This window comes from Monodelphis domestica, chromosome 8, assembly GCF_027887165.1.
Source record: "Monodelphis domestica isolate mMonDom1 chromosome 8, mMonDom1.pri, whole genome shotgun sequence".
NCBI lineage: Eukaryota > Metazoa > Chordata > Mammalia > Didelphimorphia > Didelphidae > Monodelphis > Monodelphis domestica.
In genome coordinates this window covers 67,897,371-67,914,589 of record NC_077234.1, presented here as the reverse complement: position 1 = coordinate 67,914,589, position 17,219 = coordinate 67,897,371, and the positions used below count along the sequence as shown (strand labels likewise).

Sequence of the window (17,219 nt, the reverse complement as noted above, 5' to 3'; positions counted from 1 at the left end):
TTATAGCTCTAAGTCTATGATTCCATATCCCATGACTTATAATTTAATAAAGGGAAGGGAATACGCATTTGTATGGTACCTACTAAGTGCCAGGTATTAAGCTAAGCACTTTTACAAATATCATCCAACTTGACCCTCAGAACAATCATGTGTTTTCTTTTTTTATTAATTAATTAATTTATTTAATCGATTTAGACATGATTCCTTGGTTATAAGAATCATATTCTTTCCCTCCCTCCCCTCTTCCCACCCTTCCTGTAGCTGATGCGCAATTCCACTGGGTATTACATGTGTCTTTGATCAGAGCCTATTTCCATGCTGTTGATGTTTGCACTAGGATGATCCTTTAGAATCAACATCCCCAATTGTCTCCCCTCAACTCATGTGATCAAGAAGTTTTTTTCTTCTGTGTTTCTGCTCCCACAGTTCTTCCTCTGGATGTGAATAATGGTCTTTCTCATAGATCCCTCCAAGTTGTTCACAATCACTGCATTGCCACTAATGGAGAAGCCCATTACATTCAATTGCACCACAGTGTATCAGTCTCTGTGTACAATGTTCTCCTGGTTCTTCTCCTTTCACTCTGCATCAGTTCCTGGAGGTCGTCCCAATCTCCATGTTCATTGCTTCTTTGAGCACAATAGTATTCCATCACCAACATATACCACACTTTGTTCAGCCATTCCCCAATGGAAGGGCATCCCCTCATTTTCCAATTTTTTGCCACCACAAAGAGTGCATCTATGAAATCATGTGCTTTCTTATTCAGTTGTTTCAATCATGTTCTACTCTTCCTGACCACATTTGGAGTGATTTTCCAGCTCATTGTACAGATGAGGAGACTGAGGCAGACAGCATTAAATGACTTATTAAGAGTCCCACAGCTAAGGAGTGTCTGTGGCCACATTTGAACTCAGGTCTTCATAACTCTAGGGTTCCAATCTATCCACTGTGACACCTACCTACCCTATTAACTGTGTAGTAGGGGCTATTATTATACCTATTTTACAGATGAAGAAACTGAGGCAAACAGAGATTAAGCAACTTGCTCAGGATCCCACAGTTAGTAAGGGTCTGAAGTTGGATTTAAGTTCAAATCTACTGACTCCAGCCCAACTCTATCCACTGGGCCACCAGCTGCCTATCAAACTGATTTCTACAGTACCTTCTAGATCTATTATTTTACAAGTTTTCATTACAAGGGAATATGAATTATGGCTATGTAATATGATTCAATTCTTCTCCTTGATTAAATGCTTTTTAAAAAAAACACTTTTCATTTCATCTTTTGGGTCTGTTTCCTCATTTCTCAAGTGAAAGGGGTTTGGAGTGGAATTGACTGGATGGCTTCTAAAGTTCCTTTCAGTTCTAAAATTCTCTGAGTTCCTAAGAGTTTGACTAGTCTGGCTTACAACCTTCTACTTGGCTGTAATTATACCAGGTCATTAGAGAACACAAATACAAGAAATGGAGATCTATGCGAGTTTCAATAAATTATTTTCTCTTCCAAGCTACTAAGTACAGTAATTCCATTTTTGGCTGACTGCCCATAACTAAAGTTTCCTGAAGTTTTCATTCAAACTTTCATCTATAAAATTGATAGTGCCATTAAAATAAAAGCGACATAGTTACTGACTCTTCAATATAATTACAGTCTATGAGATCGTTCATATTACTTGAAAAACATTGTCCACTTAAAAGATATAACAGGTAGTAATGACTAATGGCCCAATTTGCTTCCAGCTTTTATTAGTGAGTAGTAATAATATTATCAGAATTGTAATAAACAGAAATCTATTTTGTGGGTCTCAGGAAATCTCGCACCAGATACATTTTTTCTCTCCTCCATAAATTGAAAAGGATATTAACTAGATGCTCATGGGCACTTGTACTCATTGGCAATCACATAACACTTATCATAAGGCTTCAGCAGTTAACCTTAGTGCCCTACCAATGTCCTGCTTGGGTGATTGAATTCTGTCTACCTAAATATGCCCTGTCATTTAAATTAAGAAAATTATTCTTCATTTCCCCTTCTAAAATAATTGTATAGGGTTACTCATTCCACTGGTCAGTGATTTAGGGAGATATCTACCCCACACATATGAAGACTTCGCCTGACGGAATGTGCAGATGAGAAAAATTTGTTCCAATGACCATGAAGGCAGTGGAGCAGAGAACTTGGTCAGAAATCAAAGAGCCTCTCAAGCCATCACCAGTCATCTTGGTTTTGGTCTTGCCACTGAACTCTGAAAACTCTGGAAGAGAGAGTGAAGTTGATTTTGTGCAACTCTGTCTCATTTAAATCCAGTGATGTCATTTTGGTCCTCTTTGAATAGGAAGGAAAACAACCAACTAATAATCCACACAATTGGCCAGTAACTAAAATGAAATTAGAGTGATATTCAGACATAAAATATGTCTTCTGATGTAGCAAAGGACAGTTCAGTTTAGAACCTAGATACATCATGAAATTGTGCATAGCAAAAAATTAGGTAGCAAACGTTTTGCTGTCAATTTATTTTGAAACTTTAAAACTTAAAATGGATAAAGTGCTGGTTGTAGATTCAGAAAGATCTAAATTCAAATCTAGTCCAAGATTTTACTAGTACTGTGACCCTGGGCAAGTCACTTAACCTCTGCTACCTCATTTACCTCAACTGTAAAATGGGAATAACAATGAGAATCCAATGACATAAAATTTATAAAAGCACTTAGCACTGTTCTGTAACATAGTAGGTGCTATTTAAATTTTAGCCATTATTATTATGTAGCAAAGGATAATCAAGTTTTGAACATAGATATGGCATCATGAAATATTGTTCATAGCAGAGAATCATTTGGCAAAGTTTGTGTGAATAATTTATTTTGAAACTTTAAAGCTTATAAAAGATAGGCATGGAATTAGGAAGATCCGAATTTAAATCCAGCTCCAGATGGCCTGGGTAACTCATTTAACCTCTGTCTGCCTCAACATCCTCAGTGGTAAAATATAAATTATAATTGTACCTATATCCCAGGGTTGCTGTGAAGATCAAATCAGCACATAGTAGATGCCTAAAAAATGTTTTTTCCCCTTATCTTTCCTCTTATATAGCCAAATTCTTCTGCTTTTTCCTCCATTCTTTTTCCCAGTTTTCCACTTTGTAATCTATTTAGGTTGACAAAAAGTATTGGGAAAAATGAAAAATCATGTGGCAGAAATTAGAAATAAATATTGGTCTCATACCATATACCAGTTTATAGTCAAAATATGTAAATAATTTAAATATAAAGGGGGATATTATAAACAAATTAGAGGAACATAAAAGAGTCCACCTGTTAGATCTATGGATAGGAGAAGAATTTAGGACCAAACAAGAGATAGAGGGCACTATAAAATGAAAAATGGATAATTTAGGTTATATTAAATTTTAAAAGTTTTGTGCAAACAAAATAAATGTAATAAACATTAGAAGGAAAACAGAAAGCTGGGGAATTTTTTTGCAGCAGGTATCTCTAATAAAGGACTAATTTCTCATATGTATAGAGAATTAAGTCAAATTCATAAAAACAATCTGTCATTCTGTAATTGATAAATGGTCAAAGGATATGAACAGGCAGTTTTCAGACAAGAAGTCAAAACCATCTATAGTCATATAAATAAAAATGCTCCAAATCACTCTTATTTAGAGAAATGCAAATTAAAACAACTCTCAGGTATCACCTCATGCCAATCAGACTAGCTAATATGACAGAAAAGTTAATGATAAATGTTTTGAGATGATGCAGGAAAATTAGGACACGAATACACTATTGGTGGAGTTGTGGTCTGATCCAGTCATTTTGGAGAACAATTTGGAACTATGCTCAAAAGTCTATGAAACTGTGTATACCTTTTTACCCATCAATATCATTAATAGGTCTGTATTCCAAAGGGATTTTCAAAAAAAGGAAAAGAATATTTTTGTTCAAAAATATTTATTACATCTTTTTTTATTGTAGCAAAGAATTGTCAATTGAGGAGTTGTCTCATCAATATAGGAAAGGCTGAACAAGTTATGGAACATAGTAATGAAATACTACTGTGTTATAAAAAATTTACCTAGGGGACTTTTCCCTTCTAAAGTATTACATTCTCTTCCCTTCTTTTCTCCTGATAAGTGTTTAAGAAAAATCATGCAGATATTTTTAATGCATAGATACACATAAATATCAAGGAAACAAGCTATACAGCTGTTAAAAGACAAATCATTATTGTCAAATATCTTACCAAAGACAAACTGTAAGAAGTTTTGTTGTTTTAATGATGACAAAGATGAATAGTATTGAACTGGCATATTAAAAATTATTTCTTTATTAACATTTGTTAACATAATTTGTTAACATAACTGGAGATGTGAATCAGTTCAATATAGTGCAATTAATTTTAGACTAGGAAAGAAGCAAAGGTCCCATCTCTTTGTGATCACTAAATTGTTTATCTTTTGGTCAATTCTGTTTTTTACAGTAGTTCTCGTTTTCATTTGGCCTAAATAACAGTCTGTTTAGATTTCTATGCTATGGAGAGACATTGTTTTTCCTCATATACACAGAACCAAAAAAAAATGTGACTTGACTAATCATTGACTGGAATACAAATGAAAATCATTAAGTCCAAGTGATAGGACTTACTGTCACAAAAACATCATCTCACTCAAAGCATGTCATATAATAAATGAATATTGATCAATTCATCTGGATGAAACCTACAAAATGTTACAAAATTAATCTGAAACAGAATCTGAGTGAACAAGTCAAAGTATTAACCAAAACATCTTTTAAAAATAATCTTTGTTTATAGAAATATATAAAGTATATAGAAAATCAATAAACCAGTCTTGATTAAGTACCTACTATGAATGAATTCTATATATGTATAAATGTTCATATATAGTATTATATACATATAATATTAAATATATGAAATATGTTTATATTATATTTCATATAATATTAAATATATATTTTAAAGGAGGATATATTCTACTGGGAGAAATAGAATATACAGATATAAGAATATTTGAAACATATAAAGAGCATATATACAAAAGAGTTAATTATAAGGTAGTTTGGGATTGAGAGGACTAGCATTTGGGAAAATTAGTAAAGATATCAGGGGGACAGTGGAGATCTGCAGTGGTAAAGTGCAGTAGAGAGTATAACAACCTCTCCCTCTTATTTGTCCACCATCTATATTTCCCAAGATATCCTCCCTCTCCTATCCCAACCTGGATAGTTAGGAGGTTCTAGACCTGAAGTCAGGAAGACCTGAGCTCAACTCTGACTTGAAGCATATATTAGTTCTGTGACCTTGGACAACTTAATTAAGCACTATATGTCTCAATTTTTCTCCACTGTAAAATGGGGATAATAATAGGAGTCACTGTGAGAATCAAATGAGATAATATTCATAAAAGAATTTCTGAGCACAGTGCCTGGCACATAATAGGAACCTAATAAATATTTGTTCCCTTCCTCTAAAAATAAAGAATGAAAGGGGGGAAATTTTTCAGCAAAGCTGACTACTGACCAAGTCTGACATGGCAGAAATGTGTTAAGCACTAAGACTTTTGGGACACCCTGTATTAAGTGTTCTGTACCCATATTCTCCTCTGTAGAGAAGGGAAGAGGTGCATTCTGCTAGATCCTTTTTGAGGCAAGCCATAATCATTATCATTTGCAGCATTGTTTTGTAGTTGCTCTTTCCATGTGAATTGTTTTAATCAATCTGCTTGATTCATTCCTGTGCCATGTCTTCCCATGTTTCTGCACACACCTATTTATTATTTCTAACAGCACAGTAATTTTCCACTACACTCATGTACCATAACTTGTTGGGTTGTTCCTTGATAAGCAGGCTTCTACTTTCCTTCCATTTCTTTGCTCCTGCAAAAAGTGTCTTTATTAAATACTTTGGGGGGCAGCTGGGTAGCTCAGTGGATTGAGAGCTAGACCTAGAGACGGGAGGTCCTGGGTTCAAATCTGACCTCAGACACTTCCCAGCTGTGTGACCCTGGGCAAGTCACTTAACCCCATTGCCTAGCCCTTATCACTCTTCTGCCTTGGAACCAATACACAGTATTGACTCCAAGACAGAAGGTAAGGGTTTAAAATACATACATACATAAATGAATGAATAAATAAATGCATTGGTGTATATAAGTCCCTCTCCTAACTTTTTTCTTTACCACTGACCTCATTGGGATATATACCTAGCATTGGAATATGGAATTTAAAGAGTATCCATCTCTTCTTAAAAGAAATATGAAAAATTGCATTTACCTATGCTCAAATAAAACTAATGTATTTTCCAATATATGTCCCCCAATCTAGGACCTTGAGACTAAGCTTGAATGGGAATTCCACTCCCTTTTGCTTTCCCAAATTTATCAGTTTAGTTTGAGATCCAGTGAATCAGTCATAAATGAAGAAACTAAAACAACGACTTGCCAAAAGGGAAGTGAACCCAGGAGACTCTCATCAGGGTCACCTTTTCATAACCTCAGTTATACAGATATTTTAGAGCTTGAGGAAACACTCAGATGGTTAGGCCAATGTTGAGTAGAAAAGCCATTCCTCACCTCAAACCTAAAACTAAACATGCCTCTGGTGAGGGTGAGTGGAGTGGGAAAAATTGTGTTGGGGTATGGAATTATGGTACTGCCTCAGTTGTGGGGAAAATAATATTATTTGGAAATAGGACAAAAGTTTCAGATTTTTATATATTAATAATCATTTTTCTATTTAGTTTCCCTACAACTTGGGTAAAAGTCTCTCTAAGATTTTTTATTGCTAAAATTCAGCCTCTGAAAATAATCCCAAATGACTTTGCTTGGTATTATTTTATTCCTCTTCTCAAAAACAAAGACTTAGAGAGAGAGAGAATCTCCTAGCTTCCAATTTTTGGTTTTTCATGCAATTAATCTCTGATCCTACCCATTTATCTCCTACATGGTTCACAGAGATACTGAAGTGCCAAATGTTTATCTACACATTAGTTTCTGGAAGATGCAAAAAAAAATTATCTTATTGTCCTAACACATCATTGCTCCTGAACGACCAAAAGGAGAGTGACATCACCAGGAAAGAACAGTGTTGTGGAGGTAAGTGTGTGTCTGTCTTAAGCTTCCATCTTCTATAATTATATTTGCCTATGCTTGTTGTAATCATATGATCTGGAAAACTTAAAAATAAAATTAGCTGGCTCACTCCCCAGATTTTAATTTTCCCCCAGTTCTAATCAGAATAACTTTTACACTCTATAGATACATCTGTCCTCCATACTCCTGCACTTTCTTCTTCCCCCAATCCACTAGTTTTCTTCTTGCCAGAGATATTCTGTTGTTTGATAGAACACTAATCTCCTAGGATCTTTAAGGATCAGCTTACCTGTGAACGCCCAGAAACTGTCTCCATCTTTAGCCTTACCCTCTTTCATGTTTTTTTTTTGTCTTTGAAGAAATGCATTGCTTTCTGTCTGAGAATGAAGCTTACATTCTGTTGTGGTTAGATGCAATATTGACCTAGAGATGCACTCACTGTGTCCTCTTCACTAGTAAGATTCAACATTCAGATTCACTTAGTGGCAAATATCAATTGACTGCAGAAGGCATCGCCCATTGGCAAGAAGCACCTGTAAGCTTGGGGAAGAAAACTTTGTTATATTAACCTTGAGGCTTTCAGGGAACTAGAATACATCTTGAAATGAAAACACAGAATTGGGTTGGTAAATTACATGGGGGGGGGGGGGAGGCAAGGGAAAACGTTCTTTCAATGTTCGTCCCCTGGCACTGTTCTACACATTCTTAGGAGAAGGAAAGATACAAAGGAAAGTGCAAATTGACAGTTTTAAGACTCCAATTCAGGTCAATTTATTACCAAGCATGATGTTGAGCTGTGAAAATGAAAAACTCAGCCCCTCAGCGAATCACGGGTCTGATGCTCCAGTCTTCCTTCAGAGAGAAACTTCACTGGATTTAATAGAAATCCTACCCAGAATAGCTGAGGGAGCTGATCCTGTATACAGTACAAACCCAATTTTCAATTCTAATGAGTGACAGACAAGGTTTTTTGACTTCAGCTGAAATGACAGTTGATCTATAAAGACTTGTCATCCAGGGAAAAAGAAAGAAGTACTGCATGGAGTTTCACCTGAGTGCTGTAATTGCAGGACCACTGAGGATGAAGAAGAAAGGAGAATGACTCCATTTACAGACACCACCACCATTTGTCTACATACCCAATCTCCACCCTCTTCTCCCTCATCTATTCTGACCAAAGGAGGGGGGGGGAGGGGTTGCCAGGAGGAATCAGCAAAGTATCTTAATTTAGTTTATGATCCTTTTAGAGTTCAAGGAACAAAGATGCAGGTCACACCCACAGGGAACTTACCTAATAATAATTAGATTGATGATCAATCTATTAATGTGCTTTTATTAAGCTCCTACTATATTCCTGATTTTGTGCTATGCATTAGGCATATACAGTCAAAAATAGTGAAGGAGTCCCTACTTTCAAGGAGTTTATATTCTAACTGGAAAGACAACATGCACATTTATAGATAAAGTTAAAATGCATACAAAACAAATATAAGGTAATCCTGAGAAGGAAGACAGTAGTATCTAGGAGAGATATCCAAACTAAGGCTACAATGAGGAAATGTGGTAGTCTGTGACACAGCAATAGCAGGTCTTTTTCTTCTGTCCTTAGAACATGCCAAAACATATGAGGTCCAACCAAGATCTTGTTATTCTCTCCAAGACTCGTGACTGATATGTATGATTTTGAACCATGGGTATTGCCCTAGGTTATATTCAGGAGTAAAATGTGACGATAATGATGATGATAAAATTACAAAAATGATAACAGAAAGGAAGTAAATTAAGCCTATCTCAGATATCTCTGAGTAAACTAAATGAGAATAGATACATGGGTAGAAAGAAAGTAAATTAAGCATATCTCAGATATCTCTGATTACACAGATCTTGAGTAAACTAAATAAGGATGGATACCAGGGTTACTATCTTTCCTGTGGTCTTCTTTGGATACATTTATAAATTTATCTGTCATTTCTTCTGTTTTTCTGTTTCTATACATTCCCTCCTCTCCACGTGAGAAATTCACAGTTGAAATAAAAAATTTTCTCAGGTGTTCAACTACATCTTCCTATCAATAGGAAAGAGAGCAAAGCTGAAGTCTAATACCCAGAAAATTCAGAATCCAGAAAATAAAAGGACCTTATATATATGCAGTGATTTCACATAAGTCACCTCCTGGTTCTTCCCCACACCACTGGTGAAATGTAACAGAAAATACCAGTTCCTGTATTTTGTCCACCACAGAATTCACAAATACAAAATCCTGAAGATTGGAGCTGATTCCTACCCCAACCCTATTCCAATGCAGGGTTAAGCAAACCAGATTATTCAATATTCAGAGCCAAATACCATTACTGCCATCCATAGCCCAAAATCCATCACAACAATCAAGAGAGAGCTGACCAGACCCACTTAGAACTCTTTTTCCAGCATCCCCATTTGGATCCTCTCCCTCCTGCTACTGGTGGAATCAACTTGCCCAGTATAGGAACCTCAATAACCTCATCCCATCCCTATCTCCCATATGCCTATATCCCACATATGTATATATGTGTATATATATATATAGAGAGAGAGAGAGATATATAGCTACTTATATCCTTTGACCCAGTAATAGCACTGCTGGTGTGAAATCCAAAGAGATCAAAGAAAAGAAGAAAAGGCCTATTTGTACACTATTTTAGCAGCTCATTTTGTGGTGGCAAAGAATTGGAAATTGAAGAGATGCCTATCAATTGGGGAATGGCTGAAAAAGTTGTGGTATATTGTTATAATGAAATAATATTCTGCCATAAGAAATTATGAGCAGGATGACTTCAGAAAAACCTGGGAAGACATATGAACTCATGGAAACTGAAGTGAGTAGACCCCAAAGCACAGTGTGCATAGTGATAGCAATATTGTAAAGAGGACAGACTTTGAAAGACTTCAACACTCTGATGAAGACAATGATCCAAGAAAGCTCCTAAGGATCCATGATGAAAAATGCTCTCCATCTCTAGAGAGAACTAATGAACTCTGAATGCAGATGAAGCATTTTAGAACTTTTCTATTTTCCTCCTTCCTTCCTTCCTCCCTCCCTTCCTTCCTTCCTTCCTTCCTTCCTTCCTTCCTCTTCCTTCCTTCCTTCCTTCCTTCCATTCTTTCTTTCTTTCTTTCTTTCTTTCTTTCTTTCTTTCTTTCTTTCTTTCTTTCTTTCTTTCTTTCTTTCTTTTCTTTTCTTTCTTTCTTTCTTTCTTTCTCTCTTTCTTTCTCTCTCTCTTTCTTTCTTTCTTTCATTCTTTCTTTCTTTCTTTCTTTCTTTCTTTCTCTCTCTCTTCTTTCTTTCTTTCTTTCTTTCTTTCTTTCTTTCTTTCTTTCTTTCTTTCTCTCTCTTTCTCTCTCTCTCTTTCTTTCTTTCTTTCTTTCATTCTTTCTTTCTTTCTTTCATTCTTTCTTTCTCTCTTTGTCTGTTTTCTTTGTAACATGGCTACTATGGAAATACGTTTTGCATGATTTCACATGTTAAAAAAATATTCTTATAGAAAAAAATATCTGTAGTTGTGGAAGCAGGCAATTCCCAAATCTTTAAAAAGGACATTAAAATAGGTTAGGAAATATTCTAGAAATGTCTATGTACTTTAATTTTCCTGCCTGTGTTACTGCAGTGAGACCACACCTGTGCTACTACATGTATTCTTGGGGACTTTAGTACTTGAATATTTGGATATAGTTCAAAGAAGAGCAATTCGAATGATTAAAGTAATAGAGGGATTGGAAGTGACTGACTGAGGAGAAAAGATTAAAGGAGGCAAATCAGGAAACCTGGCTAAGCAATGGCTGAGGGAAAGGGGAGGGATAATAAAAGCTGCTAATTCCTGCAATGTGTAAACACCAAATTAAGAAAGGAAACACTTGGAGAGAATTAGAAAAAGAAATTTCTGGCTAAGGAGTTTAAAAACATTCTAAGAGAAAGTATTCAATTAGGAACTGATAACCGAGTAATGAAAGTGAAAGTTCTCTGAGGTGGGATATTTCAAACCTTGCAGAATAAAAATCAGGGAGGCTTATGATAATGAGTGATCCAGTGTTTTTTAAGATGTCATGAGCCGGACAGCTTATTAAAACAACATTCCAATAACAGGGACTAATAAAACTGCAGGGTTTTTTTTTTTTAAGTGAAGAAGAAAACCCAGCTGGTTTTAATGAAAGAAAGAAAGAAAGAAAGAAAGAAAGAAAGAAAGAAAGAAAGAAAGAAAGAAAGAAAGAAAGAAAGAAAGAGAACAGAAGGGAGGGAGGGAGGAAAGAAGGAAGGGGAAAAGACCAGAGAAAATTCTCTTCAGTGATAATATACCTAAAAAAAGTCACATGCAATGATAAACATCAACACAAATTATAACACAGAAGTCAAATGCATCTTGGTTATAGCATCTCAGTGGAGCTTAATGAGGTGGAGAACAACTGCAAAGACTATTAATGAAAAGTGAAAATAATTGAAAAAGGATCTTGCAAAAACAGGCTCCTATAATGAGAATCAAAATAGCTTTGAAGCTTGCAAGCTTTTCTGATCGTATGGAAAATGATCAATTTGGTTTGAGGAAGTAATTTTTTATTTGTCCACCCTAAATTCTTGATGTGACCTTGCTGATAAAGTTGTGTTCAACTTTCAAATAAATTTCCTCATTGTTTAGGATCTTAGGACAGAGGTCGATGAGCACATTGAAGAGAAGGAACTGGCTGAGACCTGGCATATACCGACTGTTTGACCCTAGGAAAATCATTTATTCTCTCAGTGTTTTAGGCAACTTTCTAAGATCATGAGCTGCAGAGGTGTTGACCTTCACTGGTAGAGGGAGTTTTCTCACCTGGGAGTTCCTGATATCACAGAAACCACAGGACCAGACCTCAGGACAAAGGTTCCAGAAGCCTGAGATTAAAAATCTCAAAGACAAAGATCAAATACCCTGGCGTTTTCCCAACCTCTCTGACTTGAAGTCTGAACTTCTTTTTCTTCTTGTGGAGGAATATTCCCTCCTTTGTAAAAGGGAAAGTTCATAAATAAAATTCATCTCAGGAACTAGGAATGCATGTTACAGTATATAACCAGACCAGATTTGGATTCCAAATTCCAACTGCTTAAATCAAAAGAAGTTACCTGCTCCCCCCTCCCCACCTCCACTCCATCTGGACAACTGCAAACCATCTTCTCCTCCATGGAACCAAGAAGAAAACAAGGATGGTTTAAAATATACTGTGGTCCCTTAGCTCCTTCTATAGATCCATCTAGATGAAAAATAACGATAACTTCTTGTGCTCCTTGCTTATAGCTGAACAGTTCTTCCGGTGAGATATCTCTCATTTCTTTGGACTACTTTTTTTTTTCTTTCCCTGTTTGGGTATAGCCAAGTTAGCTAAGTGGCATTTTTTTTTAACAAGGGAGCTCTACCAGGTGCAGCAATTTTGTGCCTGCTTTTATTTGGAGCTGCAGAGTCACATACTACAATAAATGCCCATGAGATTTCCCTCAGCAGAATTCCATAATCTTTTTTTAATGTTCATATACACATGTATGGCTAATTGAGAAAGGGGGCATCACCTTGCGCTACCCCTAAAATAATTGGTTGCAAAAATTCTCTGCACAAAAATAGTAACTACCTTGGAAAAATGTGATTAGGCTATTCATTAAAAAAAAGAAAAAAAAACCTTCCTAATTACCGGATTAAAAAAAAAAAAATCTTATCCGGGTAGGTTGGATTCTTTCTCTTTTTCATTCTTTCAATCAAAGAGCACAAGTTAATCGCAGAAATCCAAGCAATTAAGTGGAAAGAGAAGTGGTCTTAGTGTCAAAAGACCTAGGTTTAAATTCTAGCTCTTCTACTTACTAGCCCAGCCTCCTAACTAGAGGGAAAAAACCGGGGCTTTGCCCTGCCCAAGGCACTGAAGTTTAGAGGGTGCTAACTTCTCTTTCACTCCCGCAGCAAAGAAACAAAGGAGCTTAGCACCTAGTTAGCAGGGATAATTAGTTAAAATAACAAGCTAACAGATGGTGGGCTAACATGTTTTGCCCCCAACTCGACTTTCTCCTTCCCCCAAATTATACAGCAGCTTCCCCATCAACAACCAGCACTCCTGTCTTTTCTGTTTCCCCACTAAGAAATAACATCTCACCCTGCCCTCAAATGAGGGTGTTCCACACGCATACATTAGCTCACAAGATTTTCCTAGAAGTTTTGGAGCTTGCATAGACAGAAAAATGCCTAAATCCATCTCTCTTCTGATCTCTTATCACCATAAACAAATAAATCCCTTCATCTCTGAGCCTCAGTGTCTCCATTGGCAAAATGGGAATAATTTTACTTGCACTATCTAATACAGGATTGTTGTGAGTAAAGTACTTTAATAATTAAGTATTTTCATGATTGCACATATAAAAATCTGTATCAGATTGATTACCATCTCCTAACGGGTAAAGAGGGAGAGGAAGGGAGGGAAGGTAGAAAAGAAGGAGATGTTTTTGGAATTAAAAAAATTTAATGTATAATTTAATAATTATATAATTATTAATTATATTAAATTAAATTTATTAAATAATTAAATAAATCAAATAATATTAAATTAAAAACAATAATTATAATAAAATAAAAATTAAAAATTGTTTTTATATGTAAATGGGGGGAAATAAAAAATGGTTTAAAAAATCAAATACTCTACAAATATAAGTTATTATCACCCCAGTTCTCTTTCTTTACTCCAGCAAATTTCTTGCAGTTTACAGTCTACAACTGTTGTAGGAGGGGAAAGAAATCTAAGATAAAGGAACGCCTGAGAATCTGACTTGAGGTCTTTTTTGGTCTTTCATATAGAAAGGAGAGGAAGCCCAGAGATCATGATAAAGAGCACAGGATCTAAAAGATGAGTGTGATCAGATATATTAGGGAACAGTTCTGAAGATCATACTTCTGGAATGGACATCAGTCATCTCGTAAAGAGCCAAAGCAAGTGCTTGTGTATGCACATATGTCTTCTAAAGGGTCTAAGGTTACCCAGAAACATTTCCTTACCCTTTTTTTGGCGCTTCTCAAGGGAATGCGTTTTTCATACATCATCCTCCTTTTTCCTGCAACATAGAGATCTTGGAATTTACCAATACATTAAATCCAATCTCCAACTTGCCTGAAAGGGCTTGTAGTCTCCTTAAGGCTTTAAGTTGTGTACGTGTGTACGGGTGTGTGTGTGTGTTTTAAATCAGGTTTATGATATGCAGTATACCTTAACTTGTTTTTATTACCCTTAATTAGCTTAATAATCTTAACATTTCCTTGTTTAGGTAACTGCTAACTTAATGTGTTGCCATAATGCACTTTTAAATTACTGCCTTAAAAAATTCAGTGCTGATTTCCAGTTTCCGCACACTGTATTAATTATCTATAAATATGTGTGAGATTTCCTTCAGCAGATTTCCACAATCACCTTATTATCCTCATATAGACACTTTAAAGGGCTTTAGCTATTCCAGATTCAACATCCCTGTAATTTACTCCGACCTTGTAATTGATATTTATAAGCTCAGCAAATCTGGAAGGGAAGAGAAATATTAGTGAGCCCCAATTTCAGAGCAGAGACCTTTAATTTGGATATAAGTGCCAGGATCTTGTTTTGGGAGACAAACAGGCCCGCCCTACTTTGTTCTCCTGTATGTTTCTCTTAAGACGTACAGTTTCTTTCTTTCTTTCTTTCTTTTTAACAAGCGCAGATTAGTTCTTGAAGCTCATTCATTCCTTAGCAAGACTTAATCTGTGCTTAATTTTTAAAGAAAGAAGCAGGTAAACCGGTTTGGGAACTTTAACTCCAAAGCATGGGAAGTTTCAGAGTCTCTTCAAACTGAGAAAAAGTCAGGCAAATATCTTCGGGCTATTAGAACGATCAGGAGCCCCATCAAATAATTGTGGCCCTTGTTTCTCCTCAAGAACCTGGAAAGAGAAGGCCAGAGTCCCAGAAATGGGAAGAGAGAAAGCTTTTCTCCTTGCAAGGGCTTTTTTTTTTTTCCTCTGGGGAATTTCCCTTTTCTCATTCAACCAGGAGAAAGAGCATCACACAAAGGGGATAGACAAGAGGACTCAAGACCCTCTTTAGACACTTACTGGCTCTGGGATTCTGGGAAAGTCACTTCATTTTTTTTTTCCGGTCTCAGTTTCTTCCTGTATAAAATGGACTAATGATGGTACCTACCTCACAGGGCTATGAGAAATACAGGAATAAAGCATGTGAAATGTTCTCGAAATCTTAAATCATGACATAAAGTCAACTATTATTAAAAAGCCATGAATATATCCAAAGACATCAAAGGGGTCCAAAGGAAGCCCAAAGCAAACAAACAAGCAAAATCCCAAACGAGCTCTTTCCTTGATATGTCCCCATCCCTGCCTGCTGCCACTCTCTCTCTCCCCTCTGTCTTCTCTCTCTCTCTCTCTCTCTCTCTCTCTCTCTCTCTCTCTCTCTCTCTCTCTCTCTCTCTCTCTCTCTCTCTCTCTCCTCTGTCTTCTCTCTCTCTCCTCTGCCTTCTCTCTCTCTCCTCTGTCTTCTCTCTCTCTCTCTCTCTCTCTCTCTCTCTCTCTCTCTCTCTCTCTCTCTCTCTCTCTCTCTCTCTCTCTCCTCTGTCTTCTCTCTCTCTCTCCTCTGTCTTCCCTCTCTCTCTCTCTCTCTCTCTCTCTCTCTCTCTCTCTCTCTCTCTCTCTCTCTCTCTCTCTCTCTCAGGCTGTGAGACGAGTCAGCTCCGCCATTACACCGTTCCCTAGGTGAGGATTGGTCCAGGCTTTCTTGGTGGGCCAAGGGGACAGCAGAGATGACAGGGCAGAGGAGATTGCTGGAGCTGTTGGTTTTATGAACATTTGGCTCACAGTTTCAGACAGTGGGGCACTGTTACAGTGAAAATGATCCTTATGAATGCCACATTTAATAGGGGAGAGGGTAGTCATTAATTTAATAAAACATACAACAAGTGTTCATTAATCCATCTGGGAAGTGCTGAAGATTCTCCAGGCTCATTGCTCATTACTGGCATTGAATGCAGCAAAAACGCCAGAAGCAGGTAATGAAATTATACTAATAAATCCACGTGCATGGAAAAAAAAAAGCCTAGGGAAACCTCCAAGATGTTAAAAGAAAGGCCAAGGCAAAGGCGGCCCTTCTAAAGGGGAGAATAAGAGGAGTAAGGGGCTTTCAAACATGACTTCATGAAGGATTACCAACAGATTTAAGGGAGAAAAGAGAAACCCTATAAGGGGGGATGGGAAATAGATGGGAGTCAAGAAAGAATACAGAGGCAGAAGGAGAGATAAAGACAAAAAAGGAAAAAAAGATTAGTTCATACCACAAGAGGGTTAGAGGGGCCTAGGCTAAAAAAAAACTTGTGTTTTTTTTTTCAGATGAAAGAAAAAGTTTTATTAGAGAGATTTTTATAAATTCCTTACTAATGCAAACAGTCCTCCAACTGTGTGTCAAAAGAAAATTGGGCGGAACTTGAAACCCAATCTCCCTTACAAATGATGTTACAAATGGTGGGCATAGCTCTTCTTCCAATCACAAAAGCCTATTTGACCCGTAACATGACAGAAGTGAAATGCTCATTTTATTATTTGAGGAATAATAAAATACCATTGATAATATTGATTTTGTAAAAGAATTAGATTTCAAGTTCTATTTTGGGACAGCAGGGACATGTCTTCTCCAGCCCTGAGCAATAAAATCAAAGAACTTGCCTTTCTCTAAAGTAGGATTGGGGTAGCGGGCAGCTGGGTAGCTCAGTGGATTGAGAGTCAGGCCTAGAGAGGGGAGGTCCTGGGTTCAAATCTGACCTCAGACATTTCCCAGCTGTGTGACCCTGGGCAAGTCACTTGTCCCCCATTGCCTAGCCCTTACCACTCTTCTACCTTGGAGCCAATACACAGTATTGACTCCAAGATGGAAGGTAAAGGTCTAAAAATTAAAAATTAAAAAAAAAATAAAGTAGGATTGGGAATTCCCAGTTGGTGTTAAAGTTAGGAGGGTGCAAGCAGGATGAGATATTCCTTAGCACCCATACCTTCCTTAGGCAATACATTTACATGGGAGAAAACAACTCTG

The 17,219-nt window shown here is 36.7% G+C and overlaps 1 long non-coding RNA gene across 1 annotated transcript in view; it reads left to right on the top strand.

Annotated features, from left to right (window-relative positions):
- The window catches only part of LOC103104159 (uncharacterized), a 54,511-nt gene extending 40,140 nt beyond the window's left edge, over window positions 1-14,371 (top strand). Inside the window, exons 3-4 of the long non-coding RNA XR_471998.3 lie at window positions 6,984-7,124; window positions 13,961-14,371. This is a non-coding gene — a long non-coding RNA (uncharacterized LOC103104159). The remainder of the gene's footprint in view (window positions 1-6,983; window positions 7,125-13,960) is intronic.
- The last annotated feature ends 2,848 nt before the right edge of the window (window positions 14,372-17,219 follow it).